This window comes from Petaurus breviceps, unplaced genomic scaffold, assembly GCF_028583685.1.
Source record: "Petaurus breviceps papuanus isolate PSGF00001 unplaced genomic scaffold, PetGlider_PUasm1.0 90825, whole genome shotgun sequence".
In the NCBI taxonomy this organism is placed as follows: Eukaryota; Metazoa; Chordata; class Mammalia; order Diprotodontia; family Petauridae; genus Petaurus; species Petaurus breviceps.
In genome coordinates this window covers 15,153,954-15,178,312 of record NW_027187353.1, presented here as the reverse complement: position 1 = coordinate 15,178,312, position 24,359 = coordinate 15,153,954, and the positions used below count along the sequence as shown (strand labels likewise).

At 34.7% G+C, this 24,359-nt stretch overlaps 1 protein-coding gene and 1 long non-coding RNA gene across 7 annotated transcripts in view; both read left to right on the top strand.

The window, feature by feature from the left end:
- The window catches only part of WAPL (WAPL cohesin release factor), a 112,058-nt gene that overhangs the window by 45,546 nt on the left and 42,153 nt on the right, over positions 1-24,359 (top strand). The gene's annotated exons all lie outside the window — the stretch shown is intronic.
- Positions 11-18,901, top strand: LOC138148594 (uncharacterized). The gene is made up of 2 exons (XR_011165100.1): positions 11-13,509; positions 16,070-18,901. It is a non-coding gene; the product is annotated as an uncharacterized lncRNA (long non-coding RNA).

Here is a 24,359-nt window from a genome sequence, read left to right as displayed (position 1 = left end):
AAGTACTATTGGCAGTTTTGTTTATTCTTTGAAGTATCGTGCCCCCCCTTTTTTTGCTTTGCTTTTTAAAGAAAAGGTTCAGAATTTTAAGAAGCTTATGTTATAGAATAAAATGTTTTGCATATGGTTCCTATAGATATGACAGAATTTTTAACCTAGAGAAGCCCTTTTTTGCTTAAATTTATTTATTTAGCTTTTTGGAGGGGGGAGGGCAGGGCAATTGGTGTTGTGATTGCCCAAGGTCACAGGGATAGTAATTGTTAAGTGTTTGAGGCCAGCTTTGAACTCAGGTCTTCCTGACTCCAGGTCTAGTACTTTATTCACTGTGACACCTAGCCGCCCCTTGCTTAAAATTTTTAATGAACATTTAATTTCAACTTACAGAAATTAAAATTTGTGTCACTTTTTACCTTTCAGGTCTTATTGAAAGAAACTAGAATGTGTGTGATTTTGTGTCTTTGTTCCTGTATTTTTTTATACCAGCTTCCAAGAATGTTGTCTGTCCAAATAATTCCTCACACATTGGTGCTTATAGTACATGAATTGTTCATTTGGCTTAGGAAAGGATGATCATTGATTAATTATAGAATCCTGTGAGTAGATGGAAAACATTTGATTTTGGCAGTTATATAATATGTGTGTATAGGAACATGATTGTGGGGGAAGTGGAAATTTTAGAACCCTACATAAATGTTTTATTTTTTTAAATGGGGGAGGTTTAGACATGTGGTATTATTGGTCTGGAAAACTTCAAGTAACCAAAGATACCAATTTATATTGGCACCTTTTCTCCAAATGAAATTGTGACGTGTTGAGGATCATACAGCATTTGTGCATACGTAAGAAAGAGCATAGTGAGAGTATATATTGACACACATATAAATGACATTTCAAATTAGTTTATTGGACTGGATCATCTTTAAGGTCTTTTTTCAGCTTTTAATTTTGTGTTTCTACAGTACTTTTCATTTACTATTTAAGATGATATAGATGGGGGGAGGCAATTTTTATAAATAGTTTTTAGAAAGCAGTGTTTAAAATTAGTTTTGGTTGACGAATCATCTTATCACCTTGAATAAAATATCTATCACCTTGAATAAAATAAATTGGGCATCTGAATAGTACTTTTAAAATATTAAATACAAATTATCAATGGTATAGCATCTTTTAGACTACTATTGAATCATTAAGTCATGACTTTGTAAAAGTGGGGAATTGTGCAGAATGTTGCACATATTGGCAGATGTCATCAATATGTTGGTTTCTCAACTCTTTATAAGGAGTATCTTCCTGAATATCAGTGACCAGGATATATTTGGAAAGAAATGTGATACAAAAACAAAAGGTATCCTTAAAAATAAGGTAGCTTTTTAAAAAAATATCATGCCCATATATGCTTAAGTATGGGAAAGAAAATAATTCCATATAAAGACCTTGAGTAGCAAAAATTACATTAGGTTAAATATGAAGACCAGGTTGCCCATCCAGGCAGAACCAGAAGACACAGAATCTCTTGGCTCAGTTCAGTGCTCTTTTTGCTGTGCTTCAGTGTCTCTCCTGAAAAATACTCAATAAGTTTTTGAAAGCTCCAAGAGGTCTTTGTAGGTCCCCCTGAAGGGTGGTTTTCAATTATGTGGTGACATCTGTTTAAAAAGCCTTGTAGAAACATTCTGAATCAGTAATAAGAAGCCATCTGGTGGAAACTAATATCTAACAAGGATATAGACCATTCCTCTGTCTTTAAAGTAGGACTTTTTGTACCATGGCACATAGATTAAAATATGAAGAAAACAAAAAGGCTGAAATTGTGGTTAAATTATATGGTGGTACAACAAAAACAAAATCTTATTAGGAAGCAGAAAGACAGCTCCTTTAGAAAATGGAAGAAAATTTCTGGCTAATAACTAGATATTAGTAAGCATAGAAAAAATGCAGGAAATTTTATTTTACACATAAGAATACACTGTGATAAAATAGATTGGAACTGAAAATTAAGATTTGTGTGGAATGAAAATGGAACACCTTTTTTGTTGTTTTTCTGTTGAGATAAGAATTTGTTCTTAATCAGTTTGTTTTTCATGTATAAGTAAGTCCTAGAACTGGTTTTAGAGGACTTTAAGATTCAGTAGACTGGCACTTTTTGCTACCATTTAGCTAGATTAGGGCTGTAAGCTTAATTCCTTAACTAAAAGACTTACTGTCTATTTCAGTAAGGATAAACATCTAAAATAGTTGTGAGACAATTCATCATTAAATAAATCTCTATGTGTGTGTGTGTGTGTATATATAATATATATATATATAATATATCATCTTGATATGAAAAGCTGCTATTAAAAAATCTGTTGTAATGCAAGATAAATAATTTCCATGAACATAGCTTCAGTTTTTAAATTTGTTCTCCTGTTTTCTTTTTCAAATTATTTTCTAATCAACAAAAATCAACCTTCTCTTTCTCCCTCCTCTCCCAACTAAGAAAGAAAAATAAAACCTGTTACAAACAAGTAGTCTAGCAAAACAAAAAACTTGAAAAATTTTATCTCATTTTAAATTTTGAGTCCTATCAGTAGATGAGTAACATATTTGATCATGAGTCCTCTATAATTATAGTTGATTAATAAACTGGTAATTATTGATCTTGAGTCTTTCAAAGTTCTTTGTCTTTATGATATTGTCATTGTATATAACTTGTTATTCTAGTTCTGCTCACTTCACTGCATCATTTCATACAAAATTTTTCAGAAACCATCCTCTTTATAATTTTTACAGCACAATAATGTTCTGTCACATTCATATCTTTTAACTTGTTCATTAGTTACTGGTTCTTTGCCACCACAAAAAGAGCTGCTCTAAACATTTTTGTTTATCTTTAATTATTGCTTATTTTACTTTGGACTAATCCCTTCCTTAATTTATTCTCCCCTTGCTCCCTTCTCAACTTTACTTCCTTTTCCCCTGGTTAGTATTTCTGTATCCTACTCTGTGTGTTTTCCTCCATTGAGCAATTTAAATGATGAACTTGTCCTTTTATTTTCTGGAAGAGTTCATTCATGAAACTTTTATTTCACTTAAATTAGCTTATTACTCATGTTCTTAACAGGATTGTTCCTGAAAATTTCACGAGACATTAAACAAAGCTAATCATTATTTCATTTCCCTGTTAACTGTTTTAATAGCACCTTGTGTGATAAATATTTTTTTTAATTACAAAAGTAAAAATTTCTTTAAAAAAAAAAAAGCTTAACTACGTGGGTTTTTAGTGTTTCATTGCATCATGTACATTTGATTTTAGGTTGCCCAAACTATTTAAATACTATTTAAATTGTTCATTGAGAATAAAGAAGTTGAACAGTTGTGATTTTACAAATAATAGAATGTGAACTGTTTCTGCCCTTTGCCAGAGTGAGCTGTCTTAAGGGACATTTTTGCAACTACAGTCATAAAGGTGTACATGTTGAGATTTTGAATTCCAAAGATACGCATGGCATGACATGTCATAATATCTGTTTCTGCCACAGCAATGAGTGCTCCAACCCTAAAGTACCACAATAATCTGTTTCCCTATAATTTATATTCAGTTTGCTGGATAGTTATTCTTGGCTTTAACCCTTTATCCTTTGCCTTCTGGAATATCATTTCAAGCTCTCCACTTCATTATATTGGTGGTAGCAAGATCATATGTGAATCTAACTAGATTCTCAGTACTTGAATTCTTAATTTCTGGATACTTAAAAGTATTTTTTTTAACCTAGATAGAAAATTTTGGGTTTTGACTCAAATGTTCTTGAGAGTTTTTGTTGTGGGGTTTCTTTGAGGATGTTACTGATCATTCTAATACTATATAATTATTTCAGATTTTATACATCAATATTTCTTAATATAGGTGTTATTCTTAATTTTTTCAAACTATAGATCATTTGTTTTTGCTGTGAGATCTTAGTTCTATTTTTTCAATCTTTTGATCTTGTTAATATTTTATGTTGTATTATGGAATCATTGGCTTCAGTTTATAGTCCATTCTTTTCAGCGAGTTTGTTTCTTGGATAAGGTTTTGTACATCTTGTTCTAAGCTGTTAATGCCCTTTTAAATTTTTTCTTCCATTGCTCTCATTTCTCTTCTAGTTTTTTCCTTTAGCACTGCTATTTTGTCTTTTTTTTAATAATAGAAACTTTTTAATTCTTACTTAATTCTTTTAGGAATTCTAGTTGAATTTTTGCCCGAGCTGTTTTTCTTGAGCTTTTGCTTGTAGATTAGTAGATGTTTTGGAGTCATTATTGTCTTTTGGGTTTTTGTATCTTGAAAGGCTCTGTTACTGTGACAGATTTTTTGGTGCAGTTCTTTTTTGGTTGTTTGCTTGCTTATTCTTCAGTCTACTTCCTGACTTTAGACTGTATGTTGGCCAGGCTCTGCCTCCATCTGGAGGGATTGTCTTGGTGGTTCTGCTGCTGCTTTCTTTAGGGTATTGGCTATAGTGTTATGCTGGTAGGGAGAGTTCAGACTGAAGACCTTCAAGCTCTCAGTGCTTCTCAAGTGATCTGATCCAGGGCAAAGTCTGATTGTTGCTCCCTGGTCTGGGATGCACCTCTGCTTCTTTGTGTGCTCTGCACGGATGCATGCAACTTTCAGTCAGGATTGGATCCGGTACATTTTCTAGATCTTTTTGGAGGAGAGTTGGGTTGGAATTTATTCTGTTAATCCACCATCTTTTTGCTCCCCCATTTTCTAATACTTGTGTGATATTGAAAGGGGATGTTCTTATGATGCGAGAGATGAATACAATATTGGGACTGTAAAACAGTGGTTTCTTGAGATGATGGATATGCAGGCTAGAGTAAACAAAAGATATTAAGATTAGTTGTATCCAACTCTGTGACCCCATTTGGGGGGTTTCCTTGGCAAAGTTACTAGAGTGATTTGCCATTTTCTTCTCTAACTCATTTTACAAATGAGGAAACTGAGGCAAACAGGGTTAAGTGACTTGTTCGTGGTCACACAGCTAGTAAGTGTCTGAGGCCAGATTTGAACCCAGGAAGATGAATCTTGACTTCAGGCCTGGTACTCAATCCCCTGTGCCACCTAGCTGCCCATTTATCATTAAGATAAAGTGTTGCTACATGTATAATTATATCGAATTGCCTGCCTTCTCAATTTGGGGGGGGGGAGGGAGAGAATTTGGACCTCAAAGTTTTAAAAACGATTGTTAAAAATTGTTTTTTTACTGCGGCTAAAAACTAAATAAATTTTTTTTAAAGTGTTGCTATTTTGGGAACAATCCAAATGAAAAATATATTTCCATTAGTATTCATTGGATACATAATTGGCATCTAGATATACACTATGATCAGACATTGAAATAGTTCATTAGTTTAATTTTATTAACCTATCTCTCCTACCCCCATCATTGTTGACCAAATTAAAAAAAAAATTCCTCATCATATATCTACATAGTCCAGCAAAAGAAACTCCCACATTAGCTAGGTCCATAAACATCTCATTCTGCATTTTAAAATTCATTGCCTCTCCATCAAGAGGTGAGTGGTATGGTTCATCTTCATTCTTTGTATTCCTTGAACTTTGTTGTGTAATGGCTCTTAATCTTACAAGTTTGAATCAATTCTTTATATATCTTAGGCATAAGACCTTTAAAACCAATCCACCCCCCCAAAAAAAATCTTGTGAAGATTTTTTTCAGTTACCTGTTTCCCCTCTGATTTTTCCCACATTAAATTTGTGCAGAAATGTATGAGATCAAAACTCACCATTTTTTCTTTTCTGTAGTCTATCACCTTTAATCACTGTTTGCTATCCATAGTTTTGAAAAGTAATTTCTTTTTCTTCTAATTTTTTTTATGATAGGACTTCTTATATTTAGGTCATGTATTTTGGATCTTAATATATAATGTAAAGTGTTGGTCTAAATTTAATTTCTGTCAGACTACTAACCAGTTCGCTGATAAATCTGTTTGACTTCCTGTCCTAACATAAATGTTTTCATAACTGCTGCATTTGAGATGAAGATTAAGTTGTCATTCCCATTGTATTTTCTTGCTCATTTTTCACACACATTGTCCAGCTAACCAATCAGAGTAGTTGTTTGTTCTTTGTAATCTGTAGCAGAATTCATTTTTCCTGGTTTGGAATATCTAGCAATAAAATGATGTCTAGTAGAAATAAAATACCACATGGGTGGGTGGGCGTGTCTGTGTATAACATTGAGGTTTTAAGAAAACAAATTATACCATGCTTTTTAAATTAGGTGATTTATTTAAAGCGCATAGATATGGTTTTAGATTGTATAAAATACTGTTTAAATATGTGTGTATATATAATTTATTTTACATAATTTACAGCCTTCAGAATAAGCTTTTGTTAAAATGCCTTTAATAAAAGTATGTTGAATTGAATTTTGATTTAGCTAAACCAAATATTCTTGGGCATTTAGAATATTCTGAGCAAAAATATCCTGTGTTTTAAAAAAGTGAGTAAATCATGTTACTGTATTGTCTTTTTTAAGTTAATTCATTTTTGTGTACACTGAAACCTGTCTATGATGTGTTCCAAAACACTGAATGGATTTATTTATTTTAAATATTGCATTACAATTGAATTTCACTTATAAAGTTTTTTTTTTTTTTTAAGTAATTGGGGTTAAGTAACTTACTCAAGGTTACATGGCCAGGTGTTTCTGGGTGGGTGCTAAGTGTCTGAGCCCAGATTTGATGCCAGGTCATCCCGACTCTGGGGCCGGTGCTCTTACTTGCTGTGCTACCTGGCCGCCCCTTAAAATTTTATTATTGCTGAATGGATTAGAGAGCAGCATTATAATGAACCAGTAGTGAAGATTAACATCTATAATATATAGCATAAGATCTATATATTGACAACTAATCTGAACATTAGTCATGACTATTGACTGATCCTTGATTTCTTTTATAGTAGGGCAAAACTGGAAGTAGTTCAGGTGAAAGATAACCAAAACTAGAATGAGGATAATTACAGTAAAATAAGAAATGTGTTCCTCTTTGAGAAAGGATGGTGAGCTTGAAGAGAGATTGAAGATGAGAATAAGGAGAGAAGTTCCCGGAGGGAATTAGATATCAAGGACAGAAATGGAGGGATACATTAATTAAAGGCATAAAAATGGTTGGAGGTAGTACCTTATCCTTAGAGATACTTGGGGACAGGACTTAATTGGAAGAGACTGGAGGGGTAGGCAAGGGTCAAAATCTGGGAGATTACAGGGACAGATAAGAGAGTGAATATGAGTAATATAATGACTAATATTGTCAGTTGTGGTCTTGTCTGAGTACACAGAAGCTTAATAAATGCTTTCCTGATTGGGATCTGAATGGCTCAGTCTGAGGGGGTGAGTATTTGTTTGAGACTTTATTAACTGACCTTTTCAGGGTCTCCTCAATCCCTAAGACAGTGTGTCTTTCTCATCCATAGAGTGTCTGGCTTCTCTCTCTTCCAGTAATTTTTGCATTTTTGTTCATCCCTAGGGAAATGTCAGGATAGAAACTAATTCATAATGGTCACAGCAAGTTTAAGAATTGTACTTCATTTGTCATTTCTAAAAGGTGTAAGAAAAAGAAAGCCTTTACTTGATTACAATTTTCAATGCACAGGACTTATGGAATTCTAGCATTTTCATCTAATAAATTTGCTAATTTTTCTTCCTTGCACTGTGCTTTAGAAATATATTAATTTCTAGAATGATTTCATGTTTCAAATTGTGAATGACATACTGTTTTTTTCTCTATCCTATACCCAGAAAACATTACTAACCTCATAGTTAAAGATTTATGAAGTGAGACTTATTTTAACAAGCTTGTGACCTGACTGGGAAGGAAAGCTCTGTGACTAGGGGTTTCCCTACTAAAATATGGCATCACATCTTCCAGTGAAGACCTCTAAGTTAGAAGGTGGTTAAGATCAATAAGAAGTTGTTTTAAATTAAATACTGATTTCTTCTTGTTCTTTTTTTTTTTTGCCTTTTGGAGGGCAATTGGGGTTAAGTAACTTGCCCAAGGTTACATGGCTAGTATTTTTGTGTGGGTGTTAAGTGTCTGAGGCCGCAACTGAACTCAGGTTCTCCTTACTCCAGGGCTGGTGCTTTACTCATTGTGCCACCTAGCCAAACCCATGATTTCTTTTTTTTTAATAGCAACTTTAGCACAGAAAGGGGGAGGGGTGGGAGAAAGTGTAGATAATTTCTTGGAATGGAATAAAAGGACAAATCAAAACTGGAAACTGTTTTAAAGATAACAGTATTTGTTTTCTCATTAGAGTATATTGAATCTCACAGATAACTTTGAGGTGCAAGGATGATGAAATGGGTCACTCAGAGCCTAGACCTAGAGGTTTCTGAACTTCAGGATAAATCTCTCAAAAGCTAGTCAATAGGAAACTTAAGTGTAGTGTAACTTAGGTATATTCTTGACACTTCTGTTGTGATTTTGAATTATTTTAAACATTAGCTTTGTATCATAGACTTTTGCTCTGTTGGTTTAAAAACTGAAGGATAAGAAAAAAACACTCTGGCTTTGTGTGAAGTCCCATCCTGTCCTTCCAGCTGAATAAGCTATTTCTCTAATTGTTAGTATAATGGGTTCTACAACTGATGTGGCTGTGATAATCATGGAGAATAGTGATTAACTCATCATTTTATACATTTCACACTTAATACTCTGAGAGAAAAAAATAGACAAGAGAAATAGGGAGAAGATGGATTATCCACAGTATAATATCCTTTTCTCTGTCATATTCACTCTTGTATTGCTGTTCCATGTTTACCCTCTGCTTTCCATTTCTACTCTGTATTCCACTATCCACCTTGCCTTTTTGTTTGCTTGTTTGTTTTTTCTGTTAGATGAATGATTCTTTAATATTTGTCAGTTGAAAGACAATGTTCATTATAAGGAATTTTGCTTTACAGGCAGCATTTCAGAAAAATGTAGTAAAAAGTCTTCATTAGAAAACTTTTTCTTATTTGTTTGAATTTTAGGAACATGGTATAATGGAAAGCACTCTAAAGACAAAAAATGAAGAAAACTGAATTAGAGTCTCAGTTTTGCCACTAATGAGCTATGTAACTTGGAACAAATTATTTTACTTTTCTGGGTATGCTCATGTGGAAAGTGAGGATGACTACAGTCACTTTTCTTGCTTGGGTCTCTCCTATCTCTAAAATTTTGTTGTTTCTGCCTTTATATCTAATTGTGTTCCTGTTATATACTATTTTATATTTTGGAAGTTTACTGCTAAAGGTTAATAATGGAATTTTACTATAATTTTACCTAGGTCAGAAAAGTACTTTTCATTGTTTTGTTTACCATGATTAGGACTCAGCCATTTGCAAATATAAATAATCTTTTCTCTGCGGATCCTCCTATGATCTAACAAGGATAAAAATGGTTATAAAGACTGACTGCTGAATGTCATGCCCATAAATTAAAACAGCTCCTAAGATAGCATCCTTTTGACTTCTTGTTGTATAGATCTAAGAGTATTTAAATTTACATAGGTAACTAAAGCTATTGAAAAACCTTAAACCTTTGATTGTCAGGAGATGGAAACACTAACCTCAGTTTCCTTTTTCTCCTTTTGCTATCTTAGTATAACTTTAGGGGGAGAGTAAGACTGGAAAATGGAAGTGTTTTTAAATACGATTTTTTTTTTTCGGTGTTTTAGTAAGGAGACTTCAGATTCAGAACTATCAAAAAGTTAAATGTATTTGAATTACTGTGCTTCTAAAAGGGCAGGTAGTAAGATTTCTCTGTAGAGACTAAAACTAAGAGTATTAGGGTATTACTGCTTCATGTAGTCATTCTCACTTGCTTTGTTCAAGCCTTGACTGTTTATGATGCAGTTTTGTAGCCATCCTACCAAGCTTTGATTTAGGTCTTGGTTTATATCAAGAATGGAAAAAAATAGTCATTCCTTTTCTAGGTGTTCAGAGAGTAGCTGGGCTTTGAATCTCTGATTCTCTGAATATTGTGGTAAAATAGGGCTGGCACTGTATATTAAGGCCTTGTTTCTTTACTATCAGCCAGCTTGTAGTGTTTAGTGACTGTTAGTTACCTAGCAGCCCAGAGTTTTGTGTACCTTTTTAATTTTGTGATGTAGCACATTTTGGAGTATATATCAAATGTTGTATTTATGTCCTTTAATTATTAAAACTAGAATGAGCCTCATTTTTTTTCTTTGAAAAGTAGGGGTAATAATGCTTAAGTTAACTAACCACCAGGACTGTTTTTAAGCAAGTACTTTCTAACATAGCCTTTAAACACCATATAAATGTGAGTTATTGGTTATTGATTTGGACACAGCAAATTTTCTACAAAAACATCTTTATAACTGTCCACAAGATATATTGGAAATAACTTGGTTGTTCTATCATTATAGAATTATAATATTATAGAATATAGAGAGGATAGCCAGTCTATAACTTTTCCGTTTATTTTGTTCCCTTATCAAATTTTACTTAGTCCTTTTTCATTCTGTACTTTAAAATGCCTCTAAGCTCCCAAATTCCAAGTTCTTGCATCGTAGTAGGTTTTTATTATTTGACATTCAGGAAAAAGGGTTTAGTAGCATATTATTTATAATTCTAATCAATAAACACACCACAAGACCAGCTATTATGACTGTGAAGATGTTGTAATAGATAATCCTGTAGTATCTAAATTTTTTAAAAATTGAAAGTAATTTTAATTCTTTATTTCAGAAGTGAAAGCTCTTCAAAGGTGATAATAGCCCATTAGGTCAATATTTTTTAATAGCTCTTCTAAATTCTGAAGTGAACTTTAATGTGATAGTTAAATGCTTTTTAAAATCCTTTACTTCAAATAAGTACCCTTCTGCTGGTCTGTTTTGAATTTTAATGCCATTATTGGATTTGTTGGGTCATTTTGTGAAACTATGGCTACTCTATACTTTTTAAAAGACTAGTGTTTAAGTAAACCTCCCTGAGGGACATTGTCACTCCTGGTTGATGCATAGAAATTTCATGTTGAATTACTTCATGAAATGTAATTTGAGAAAGTTTATAATTATGAAGGTAGCAAAGATTTTATGCTTCTAAAGAGTCAAATTAAAAGGGTTAAGGGCATATTAATGTACTATGTGTCATCATTGATGACTGCATATTCTTATCACCACATATATTTATTCATATAGAGGAGAGATGCTACTGTGTATTTTTGGTGAGTCATACTGAAGTAAAACCCTATGAAGGTGGATTGTAGCATGTAGCTTCCCATTAAATATGGCTCTTCATTCAGGGGTTTGCATCGTATATGAGTAGAGTAATAAGTAATGCCACATTCAGTGCTTTGTCACCACCTTTGGTTTATAAATATTAAAGAAAGAATTGCAATAAAGAAAGAAAAGAATTGCAAAATAGATATAGTCCAGGTTCATCCAAAGATATAATGTGCATGTGTGTCAAACAAAATGTATCTGTTGGCTTTAGGAAGCAGTGTGGTATATAGAGAATCATAAGAAAGCTTGGAGAACTTCTTAAATTTTGAAGTATTGTTTTCATAAGTCAGATGTAAATTATACTAAGCTATAAAAATCCACAGTAATATAGTACTAAAAATAAATAAAATCAGTAAAACTTATGATAACATCTCTCTGGGGACATTTTCATTAAGTTCTTGATTTTTATGTTTTACTGTTGAGGTTGTCACACAGTGAGGGACCCAGTTCAATTCTGTAGTAAGGCTACAGTGACCAGTTTCCTTTTTTCTTGTCTAAAATAAGTATTAATTTTTTGTAAATAATCATGCGTTACATAGTTTGCCAGCTTCCTTTTGCCTGTCATGGTTGTACTCTTCCATATGATAACCTTTTAAATTTTTGAAAGAAACACTTTATTTTTTGTCCTTAATATCCTATAATGCATAAAGGATCAGTGATTTCCTTCGTTTGGATTCTTCCTTTACCAGTGCTAATGGCAGTTGCCATACACCTTTAGTAAATTTTTTTTGTTGTTGTTGTTAAATTGTTGTGAAAAAAGTGAATTGGCTGGCTGTGACCCTCACTGCTTTTTTTTTTCCTTTTTCTTTTTGGAGGGCAATTGGGGTTAAGTGACTTGCCCAAAGTCACACGGCTAGTAATTGTGTCAAGTGTCTGAGGCCGGTGCTCTATTCACTGCCCCACCTAGCCGCCTCAAACCTCACTGCTTTTGAGGTAATTTTTGGAGAATTTGTCACCAAAGACATAGATAGGGCTTTCCTGGGAAAATGCTATGGTAACATTAGTCTTTGTTGATGATGTAAAAAGCCTACCAAACCTTAAAGAGCTGTATAAATGTCATCAATTATTTACTGGTTGATTTGTTTTAATCTCCAAACATAAAACAGTTCTGAATTAGATTTTGTCTCATTCTCTTAACAAGCAACTCTGCACCCACCCAAGCTGTATCCTATTCTTTTGTCCCTTTGGTAGGCATGAAAGGAATGCTTCCTTTCTCAATTTTAGTCTTTTGCCTGAAATCCAAATTTCTGGCTGCCAGGGCCTGGCCATACTAATAAATACTGGGACAAATCACAAAGGACAAAAGCCAAGACTTAACAAAATCAGTCCTTCCTTGAAGCCTTGGTTTCTGCAGTCTGGAAGAAAAGCTGCCAGAATCAGCTGTCCCCAAACGGCTACTTTTACATGCCCATTAATACCCAGTCATCTAGATGATAAATGAATGCCACCATCTGCCTACAAATATGGAACCCCGTACAGTATAGCTAATAAAGTAAGGTGGTGGTAGAAATTGGGTGGATGGATTGAGTTAAGATTTTCTGTGCTGCTATCCATGGGATACCAAATAGTGGAAGAGAGTTGTAATAATGACAACAACAAACTGAGGGTTGCAGTCAAATTCAGCTTTCTTTGTTTATCTTTCAAGACTGTTGGGGCAATTAGTGAAAGGCAGTTCTGGTGTCTGTGGGCCTTGATGCTTATTTCCCATTTTTTTCCCATTTCCTATAGAAGCAATCATGGAATTAGAATTTAGAAAACTGAGGGTGATGATATTATTATTACTTATAATTCCTTTATAATGAAGGCCAATCCAGGAGTTTAGGCTAAAAGCTCAGGGAAACTGGAGTAAAGTTGGCATTGTTAGTGACGTGTAGTATTCTTTTCCACCTTTACTTTTTTCCCCTAACTGCTATGTCATCACCTGTTACTTTCCATCTAACTTTATATCTATATCTCGATTTTCAGTTTCGTTATAAGCCATTTCCTATGTCAGACTAAGCTCTTGGAAGACAGGGATGGTTTTTTTTGCCTTCCACTGTGTCTCCAGCATGTGGTATAGGAAGCACTTAGTGAATACTGGTGGATTTTTGCTGGAAGATGAGACATCTCATCAGAACTTGGAAAACTGAGTAGGTTTTAAGCTGGTGGAAATGTTGACTGAGACTAATGAGTGAAAATTAAATGAAGAGGTATTGCTCAGTAGAAGAAAACACTTTTAAAAATGAGTTGTTAGATGCGGCCAGGTAAGTGAGTAAGAGTGTTGGCCCCGGTGTTGGGAGACCGAGGATCAGTTCCGGCTTAGATACTCAGCACCCACACAAAAATAACTGGCCGTGTAACCTTGAGCAAGTTACTTAACCCCAATTGCTTTAAAAAAAAAAATTGAGTTGTTAGAAAATAAAATTATATGCTTCAGGAGGTAATGAGGTCCCAATTACTAGACTTTTCAAGCAGAGGTTGTCTTATTGCTAGCATGTGAAATGAAGCATTTCCTAAGAAGAGTGGGATGTAATGGGATAAATCTTTACCATGTTGTGCCCTGTTCCAACTTTCAGATTTTAGGAAAGACTAAGAAGTTGTTAAAATGACCAGAGGACATGACATCATGCCCTATCTCTTGCCTGATCTCTGACTTTCCTCTGAAGCTACTATAGAACCTGCTGGTTGGTCTGCCTACTACAAATCTCTTCCCTCTTAAGTCCAATCTCCACTTGCTGTCAGAGTCATCTTCCTAACCTAAAGTATAGATCTGACAATGTTCTTCTCCCCCTATGCCCCCAGTAAATTCTAGTGACTCTCACCTCCAGCATTATAACATCCCCTCCAATGTAATCTTGGATCCAGGTACATTGGCCTCCTTGTTATTCCTAGAACAATACATTCTATCTTCCAACTCCAGGCATTTTCACTAACTGGCCCCCATGTATGAAGCTGTCTTTCTCCTCATTTTTGCCTTCTGGTTTCCTTCAAGTCCCAGCCAAAATCCCACCATCTATAGGATGCCCTTCCCAAACCCTCTTAATTCTAGTCTCTTCCCTTAGTTGATTAATGCCAATTTGTCCTCTATATAGCTTGTTTTCCTACATGGTTATTTATATTGTCTTCACAATTTAGGTTGTGAGCTCATGGAAAGCAAAACATGTCTTAATATCCTGTGCTTAGCACAGTTCTTGGCACATAGTAGGCATTTAATATATGCTTGTCGACTGACAAAGGAGGAAAAACAAGATAATGAAGGATTTCAGAACATCTCACGCTAAGATCTGTTTGAAGGACCTGGTGTAATTTTGTACCTGGAAAGGAGAATTTGGGGAAGACATGAAAGCTCTTGAGTATTTGAAGGGCCGTCATTTGATAAAAGAATTTGATTTAGTTTCCCGGAACACATCTAAGAGGTATAATACTAAATCAATGCAGGATAACAAGGTAAATGGAAGGATAACTTAGAATGGAAGAAGTTCTGAACACTTTTTTTTAGGTGGATAGAAAAGAACTAATGGAAAGGGAGATGGAGATAATAATAGCCATAGTTTATATTGTGCTAAAGGTTTGCAGAGTTCTTTACATATTTGATCTCATTTGATCCTTACAACAACCCTAGGAGGTGTAGGAGCTTGTATTATCACCATTTTACAGATGAGGAAACTGTGATTGACAAGTTAAATAACTTAACCAGGGTCACATAGCTCATAATTGTCTGAGGCTAGATTTGAATTTAGGTCTTCTTGATTCCATGTCCTGAAACCCATCAGCTGTACCACTTCTCTTCTTAAAAGATGGGAGGTGATGAGAGCCCACACTGGGATTGTGACAGGAGAGAAGGGGGCCTGCATGAGAAATAAAATGGACAAATCTTACAACAGATTGGAAGTGAATGTGTCTAATCGGTCTAATGGCTCAGGGTTTTGTGTAGGAGTCAGCCCAGGAGTTAATGGAAAGCCCTTGGGAGTGAAATTTTGCAGACTCAGAGAATACTGATGAAGAAAAAGCATTTGTCTGAAGAGATCAGGAGAAAGAATTAATGTAATGAACAAGGAATACAAAAGTGTGGCTTGGAAATGTGAGAATAGTGTCAGGAATGCTCAAGTTTGTAATGAACTGGGACGAGGGAGGAAGTTTTAGCTTATATTAAGGGGAAAAGATTGTGGGGATCAAAGAGGTATGGGATAGGTCTCTTGAAGTGGATGGGATGTGATAATGGCCAAGAAAGAGCAGGTAGAGCTCAACTCTTAATTTATTTCCTCTGCCAAGAGGAATGGTTTTCGGACTTTATGTAAGGAAATCATTTGTAATTTTAGACCCCTTAAAATAGAGTGAGTTACTGCCTTGGGAAGTTTTCCCTTTACTGAAGGTCCTTGTTACAAAGATTGGATGAATAAAAGCAGGGGCATGAAGTAGGAAGGAGATTCAAAATATAGGTTTGAATTACATAGCCTCCGAAGTCCCTTCTAACTCAGAGAATTAGTGATTTTCTGAGAGCAGCAAGGTGTAATGAAAAAAGAATTTCAATGGTAGGAATCTAGGGGCCTGGACTATATAATTTGCATCAGTTCCTAGATTCAAATTTTAATAAAGTCTCTGGGTCTTAGTTGTTACCTGTAAATAATGAAGTATTGGACTGACTGATCTCTAAGGTCACTTTTAAATCTAAAATGAGAACAAAATAATTTTCCTTTATTGTATATCTAGATACCTTATAACTAATCTATATGACATAATTTAACCAAAGCAGTACAAGTTTCTTTTTTTTTTTTTTTAATAAGCAATCGGGGTTAAGTAACTTGCTCAAGGTTACACGGCCAGTTATTTCTGGGTGTGGTACTGAGTATCTGAGCCTGGGATTCAATCTCCAGGTCAAGCCAGTGCTCTTACTCACTGTGCTACCTGGCCACCCTCACTACAAGTTTCAATATCTCTTTTAAACGTAAATGGAGAGTTGACTTAAAGAGTTAAAATTATCAAATATTTAATGGAACCTTCTAAAACCCCAGAATACTGTAACATAATAGTGGTAATTATTGTAACACTAGCTGATCAAGTTATAAGCAATTAGTGAACTTTAATATATTTCTGGCATTTAGCCATTTGTGTGCCATCAAGTCACAGAGGGTGTCTAGCTTGAAATCAGATCTCTCTTTCTAATACCATTTAAAGTATGTTTCTGATTATCCAGAATCTAAACATTTAGGAAACAAAAATAACCAGATTTTCTCCTCCATCCACTGTGTTTGGTTTTAGCATTAAGTTTATTTTATTGTTTGAATATTTAAAAAACTGAAAAAATGGTTGGTATATGGACTATAAAAATACAATCCAATTAAGGAAACACTGAGTGCCTTTCATGTACAAGGTATTGTGCTCTGAGAGATTCAAAGATAAATATAGTACAGACCTCTTTTTCTCAAGGAGCTTATACCTTGATCCCCCATTGCTGATTCTCAACTATTCTTCTAACCTTCAGTGACCTTTCCTCTTTTCAGGATTATTTAGTCCATCTATACCACCTGCTTCCCATCCTACCAAACTGTGGAATATTTTCCCAACTTTATCAGGAATTTAAATACCTAGGTCATTCCCTTCATTCCCACTTTATCAGTGTAATAACTTCAGCCACTCTCCACCTCATGGTTTCTTCGTGCTCTTGTTCCTTTCTGCAGCCCTTTTCTCTCCCCTACCCCACATCTTCCCAGCTTCTATACACGAGAGCTTGACCAGAGTCTCACACTTTAATATGTACCTACTTGCTTCTATAGAATCCTTATCCCTTTTGTTCCTAAGAGATGGGGAGAGCTAAGAGAAAGACTTAAGGAGGCCAAGATTTCAAGAATGAGCAGTTGGTCAGCAACATGAAATGCTATGGATGTAGACCCAAAAAACCCACTAGATTTCTTCAGTGATTATACTATGAGAGGTAGGTTGTTGTAGTGGGAAGAACCGAGATTTTGAATTACTGCTTAAGTTCTAATCCTGATGATATGTTTAAAAGTAACAGTTATCTCTCCTGTGTTTGTGTGGTATTTTTGTGGAGGAAGAGAGGGGAGGAAAAGGTTCTCTTTTTTTTCTCCTTACACTTTCTTACATCTCTATCTTTAAGTACTCATAATGTGGAATTAAAAAAGGTTAATTTTTTTTCTCCAGTTACTATAGTTTAATGTAGCTATATTTTTATAGAAAGTTTATAATAAGTTTTAATAAACAATTTAACTGTTGTATTTTTTCTCAATTCATTCCTGCCCCTCTAACTGAATTGGTCTCTGTTTCCATGAGGTTCTCTGTTTATCTTTCTAATACTCATTCTAGCACTTTCCATACATTATCTCAATAGTTTGGAAAACCATGAGGGATATTATTATCCCTCCTTTACCAAGAAAGAAACTAAAGCTCAGAGAGGTTTAAAAATTATTTATCCACTAGTGTGTGTCATAGGTAGATTATGGATCAATGACCCTGAAGACTAAAAAAGGGCTTCCTATTTCCTTATTTTGGGAAGAATAGTTTAGAAATAGGAAATTCTTAATTATAGAAATAATTAATTGATTTATTAGCAGACTATCCATTGTGAAACCTTTTAAATATACCAGGCTAGTGCCATGTGCTTAGCTAGCATTAAAAATTGGCTTGTTTCCATCATGACTTGCCTTGAGATTACTTGTATTAATGCCATTTTCAGTTTTCAGCTATCCTTTATTTAGCTAGCATTCTAATCCTCATATGGGCCAGTCAAGGTTGGAGTAATCCATTTTTTTCCTTCTTCCACCTACATGATAATACCACTTGAATTCTTCCTCTTTTGGCTTCCATTATTCTACATATATCCATATTCATAGGCTACTTTTCTTTTGAAAAGTGTTTATTGAATTTCTAACATGTGCTAGGAAGTACCTTAAAAGAGCAATTTGCATATATGGATTTTTAAAATCAGCTGTTATTGTTTTACTACATTACAAACAAATCTATTTTGGAGGAATATGTATTTCAGTTATCATTTCTCTAGCTCTTTTGGTTGTGACCTTATTCAGCAGCTTCTGTAAGTATACAGAGCACTGTGCCAGGAAATACAGAATTTAGATAAGACATGTGGTGTCTGCCTCTCAGAGTTAACAGGTCTTTGAAGAGGATCTTTCCCTGTATACTGCTAATGAAACAAGCCTCTAACTTTGGAGAGTTTTCTTTTTTTTTTTCAACATATTATTAACTTGCTATTTCTTTTTTATGTTGAATATTTTCGGTATATCTCATGTTGAAGGCTTTCAATTTTGTTGTTTTTATACCATTGAGTCCAGATAAAGCTGCGAGATGGCAGTTTGGAAATATATATGCATTGAAACTTTGGGGGGTTAGGATTAATATTACTCATAAAAACATAGAGTTTGAAGAAATTGTGGAGGTAATCCAGATCTATTCTAATCCCCTCATTTAGTAGATGAGGAAAATAAGGTTTAGAGAGTTTGATTTGCTTAAGGTAAATAAATAGTTGATACTGTTTCAAGATTCTAATGACAGCGCTATTCCTTTTAATGAAATAATTGATAACCCTTTCTATTTGGAAGCCTTCTCAAATGAAAACTTATTGCATATTATGTGTTATCTATTTACAAGTTTTAAGTAAATGACTTTTGTTGTAAAAAAAAAAAACATCCATCAAATTTATTCTGACAGACACATGAGAGAAAATTTTTATTGCTCTAAATAAGTCTGTTTAGAAAATTCAAAATTCTGCCTTCAATAATGAAGTCTATATACTAAGCTCCAAGCAAGCTCTCCCAAGTTTCTCTCCGTCACCATCTGTTGCCTCTTGGACATTTTGAACTTGATATCCCAGAGACATGGCATATATGCAGCATGCCCAAAACAACTCATCTCTCTAAACCTGAACTTTCACATTTGACTTGTTTCTGTCAAAAGCATACTACTATTCCAGTCTTCATGATCCGTGACTACTCACTTTTCCTCACCTTAATATTCATCTAGTCAATTTCCAAATCTTGCTGCTTCTACTTGTACAGCAATACTAGCATCCTACCTCTCTGATCTCTATTTATTGACCCTTAATTCACCTGAGAAGAGTCCCTCTTCCCTTCAATTTAGATGCTGCCTTCAAGAATCAAAGAATGAAGGAGTGAATCATAAAAACCTTTATTAAGCACTTCCTGTGTGCTAAGTATACTGTACCTAAATGCTGGGAATGTAAATAAAAGAAAATAAGATATTCCCTGCCCATGTAGAGAAATATAACATATAAAGAGGGAGCTGGAAAGAGTAGGGCATATGCAAGGGGGCATGGTTTCAGGGTGTTTATTGAGAAACATCATGGGTTCATGAGTCTGGACAAGGAAAAGTGAAAGCTTACATCTTGGTGCTCAGGCCTTTCCCATAGTTCTAATGGGAAAGCAGTAAATGGTTGGATGGATAAGTGGATGTACTGATTGACCACTTGCTATATGTCAGGCATTTTATTAAGTGCTGGGCATAGAAATGTAATACCCTTAAGGTGCTAACAATCTAGAGGGGGACTGGAAAAAGTTGCTGAAAAGAGCATGGGTGGAGGTAAATAGTGTAAAATAGTATAGGTGATAGTGTAAAAGAAGTGTGAAATAGAATGCTGCCTTCCCTCCTCCCCAAACTACTTTCTAGGTTATCTATTTGGTATTTATTTGTGTGTATTCTCTTTATAGTTTGTATATTCTTATATTTGCACTTGTTCCCCACTAGAAAGTAAGCTCTGTCTGAGTAGGGATTGTTTATTTGTATTTGCACATTTTCTGACGTAAAGTAGGTCCTTAGTGAAACCTTGGTGATTGATTTTCGTGGAAAGGAAAAGAATTAAGTCTGTAAACTATAGATCAATAATTTTGACTTGGATCCTAGCTAAATTGTAGGTCCTATTATAATAGTGAATATCTAGAAAAGGAAGCTATTGTGATCACAGAGAACCAGTCTGGCTTCATTAGGAAGCTTCATTTCCGTTTTTTGGTAGTCCAGTTCTAAGCCATGATGCCATGCTTCTCCTCTAATTGGATGAGAGAAACATCTTACCAGGATATCTTAAAAACATTTGGACCATGTCAGTGGCTTGATAGAGAAGTCAGGAAAGCAAATGCCAGAATAAAGACGTACATGTAGTAGTCTTTTTGTGTGTCCTTTCTTCCTTTTCAGAAAACAATAGAGTTTTGTGTTGAGTGTTGTGGGCACTACATTTCAGGAAGGATAGCGACAAATTACTCTGAAGAGTATCCAAGGACTATGATTAATTGTTTAAGAGTTTCAAGTTAATGACATAAGAGGATATGTTGAAGGAACTAGGATGGTTGAAAGAAATTCCTAGCAGACTTAGAATGAATATGATAGCTGTAGTTGAAGGGCTGACATGTGGTAGTTCTGTTTGACTCTACAATATAGTAATGAAGAGAAATGTGTGAGGGCTGCAAAAGGCAAATTTAGATTATGTAGGGGGAAATCAGGACCTGACAATTAGGGATCTCAGTGTAGATCCTCCAGAAGATCTGTTGAGGCTTCCTGTGGAGGAAGTAGGTTCCCTTTACTTATCTCTTTAAGGAAAAGACTGATGATTTACTGGGCATGTAGAGAAGATAATTTTCGAATGCAAATTGAAATAGATGGCTGCCAAAGGAGGTCTTTTCAACTTTTTTTCTTTTTCAACTCTGAGAAGGCATTCTGTGACAGTTATATGAGGTTCATAGGCTGCCTTTTTCCTTTAAAATTTTATAAATTTTTTTCTTAAGTATTTCTTAATAGTGAAATGAAATAAGAAATCCCCTCTGCCATTAAAATTATTGTGAATCAAACTATAAATATGGTTGTGGGTCAACAAACAATGGCCTTCAGCCTTTGTCATTTTTGAGAATCAAATTTCATCTAGCTCAGTGTCTATGGAAATTTGCATTATGTTTTTTCTAATTTCACCAAATTCTGTCAGGTGCTTTTGTGTCATAGTATGATTTTTACTGTATACAGTTCTCATTATTCACAGATTGCATATTTTGTAATTTGCATACTTGCTAAAATGTATACTCACAGTACTTTTATGGTTATTTGAGGACATACTCAGAGCAACAAAAAATTTTGAGTCCCCAACGTGCATGATCCCAGTTGAGATTGAACAAGATGATGCTCTGCTTTCTTGTTTCAGCTCTCATACTGTAAACAGATGTCCTTTTCACTTTCTGTTTAGTGCCATGTCTTTCACATTTTTGTGATTTCAGTCATTACAATGACTCCCAAGGGTAGGGCCCAAGTGCAGTCTAGTACTCTTAGGCACAAGAAGGCTGTGATGTGCCTTAATAAAGAAAAAAAAATACTAGATAAGCTTCTTTCAGGTATGAGTTATAATGCTTTTGGCTATGAATTTAGTGTTAATGAGTCAATATTACAATACATCCAGAAAAAAGTAAGGGGAAATTCACGGATACCTACATGAGACCACTCCAGAAACTGTTAAAGCAAATGTGGCCAGAGGCTTACAGGAACCTAATCATGTATCTTCCCCAAGGAACACTAGTTCGGTATGCCTAATTACGCGTTCACAACAACTTTGCATAGACTAACTACTGGGCATGATGAAAATTGACTATTCATTTGTTAGATTTCCCATAGTGTTTTCTTTAACTTGTGTGTGTTTACATTTGTCTGATTATGTAGAAATTATACATTGTTGTTAAGTTGATCTGCTATTACATAATGCTATATCTTAAAAAACAAAGGATATAGACTTTATTTCTTAAATAGTGACTGAAAATATTGAGTTGAAAAGCTTAACTGGGCAGGAATATTTCAAGAATATGACACACAACTTTTTTAATCTACCTTCCTTAATTATTTCTTGGCCTTTTCTTAGTATCAGATTCTGAGAGTTTGATACCCAACAATTGGCTTTCCAGAGAATTGTGTGAGGGAAAATTCAAGAATTTTAGAATCATTTGATCTCAGAATTGGAAGAGAACACGGTAGATCAAGCCTCACCTTAGAAATCCCCTCAACAACATCTCTAATAAATATTTTCCACTTCTACTAAGATGGGAAACTCCTGTAATCCCTCTTCCATGTGATAGCTCTTCAAATTCTTGAAGACAGTTACCAACCTTACTTCCCAAGTCTTCTCCAGGCTAAACATCTCCAATTTCTTCCACTGGCCTTTGGATGGTATGGCCTTGAATCTTCTCATCATCCTTCTCCTCCTTCAAAAATGGGGGCAAGATTTATTGTTGGAAGAGGAGTCCTAAAAATAATGCAGTCCAGCCCTCTCATTTTTGTAGGTGAGCAAAAACTTGGCAAAGCTTAGAAAGACTATAATATCTCCATTGTTAAGCAGGTAGTAATGGACAGAGGTAAATTTCAAACTCAGTTCTTTAGATTGTAAAAACAAACATTCCAGTTTATCTTTTTGTGTGGTCTGACCCAAGCAGAATACAGTGGTTATAGTAATTTTTCTTCTATTCATTGCTTTTAGAAATTTAGTTCATATCCTTTGAGCTTTTTTTCCCCTACCATACCACACTAAAGATTTATTAAGTTTGTTATAACCTCATTCATTCTCATTAACTGTTGTCTAACCATACTTTACTCCCTAGTTCTGTGCTTTTGCATTTTATTTTTTGAACCCACATTATAAAACTTTTTTCTTATTATAAAATCATAAGTGTAGAGTTGGGAAGACCTTCAGAAGATATCTGGTCAAGCCATTTTACAGACGAGGAAATAGGCCAAGAGAAAGGAAGTTAAATTCCATCTGTCATTTAGCATCTTAGTTTTCTTTTCTTCCTTGTTTTCTATAAATTTGAAATACATTCCATCTATGCCTTCATATTATAGGTCATAAATAGGAGTGAATAGGACTGAAGGTGAACCTTACGATATTCTACTAAAGACCTTGCTCAAGATTGACATTGGTATTTGGGTCTAGTTCAGCTAGTTTAAGCTTACCTTATTTGCACTATTATTCATCCCACATCTCCATCTTGTTTATAAGACATATCTAGTTAGAGAGTTAAAAGTAACTAATAATTATGAAAGTATTACCAACTAATCTGGTTCCTTGAAAATTTGCCTGGGGTTAGTGACCATAGCATATGTGCGTGCTCGCTCGCGCGCTCTCTCTCTCTCTCTCTCTCTCTCTCTCTCTCTATCGCATGCACACTATGTGCATGCATATTTTATACATGTTTATGTTTTAACAAAATTTAAGATTTGGAAGGGACTTAAGGTACCATCTAGTACAGCCTATAACTGAAAGAAATCCCAGCTTCTGCTTGAATATCTCTTAAGGAAGAACCTACCACTTGAGAGAGGCTTTTGTACAGCTCTAATTCTGATAAGTTTTTCCAGACCTAAAACCTAAATTGACCTTCTTTGTAACCTTCACCCATAGTTCCTCATTTTGCCTTCTAGGGCAAGTCAGAAAAAGTAATTCTTTCTCTAAAAGAAAGCCCTTCAAATATTTTAACACAGATATCTTGCCATCAAGTCTGTCTGTCTCTCTGGTCATTCCCAGCACACCTGTTTTTCTCCAGATAGTCATATGTAGTCTCTGTCTGGATTGATAACAGATTCATATAAGAAGAAAAACACTGTTTTCTTTCTTGGCTAGATCTGGATCTTTGTTGTGAGTATTTTTCCCAAAGATGTGTGTTGCAATCATCTACCATTTTCCCACCTATCAAATTCTCATGTCCTTCAGTAAATTCTTACTATGAGATCTACTCAGTATGCAAGAGTCCTTGCTCTTGTTGTTTTAACAATTTATTGATGCCCTAGATTCATTGTTGCACCATGACAGACCCGTCTTCTTTCCAGTCAAATATGGCCTTTATGATTGTGGCAGCAAGCACCCCAGCGTCCCCAGGGTCGCTGCTGACACAGGTTCTTGGATCTGCTTTGATAAAGGAAAGCAACTCAAAATGGGTTAACAAGCTTACTTTAATCAGTGAAATATGTATCCTTTACCTAGTTCAGGGGAAAGAGGTCAGCACCCCCAACTTCAGAATATACAGACAGAATTATCAAGACAGCAATAGATCAAGTAGACAGATTTCCGAATTGTCCAACCATTACATCCATACCAAACAACATCTGGGTT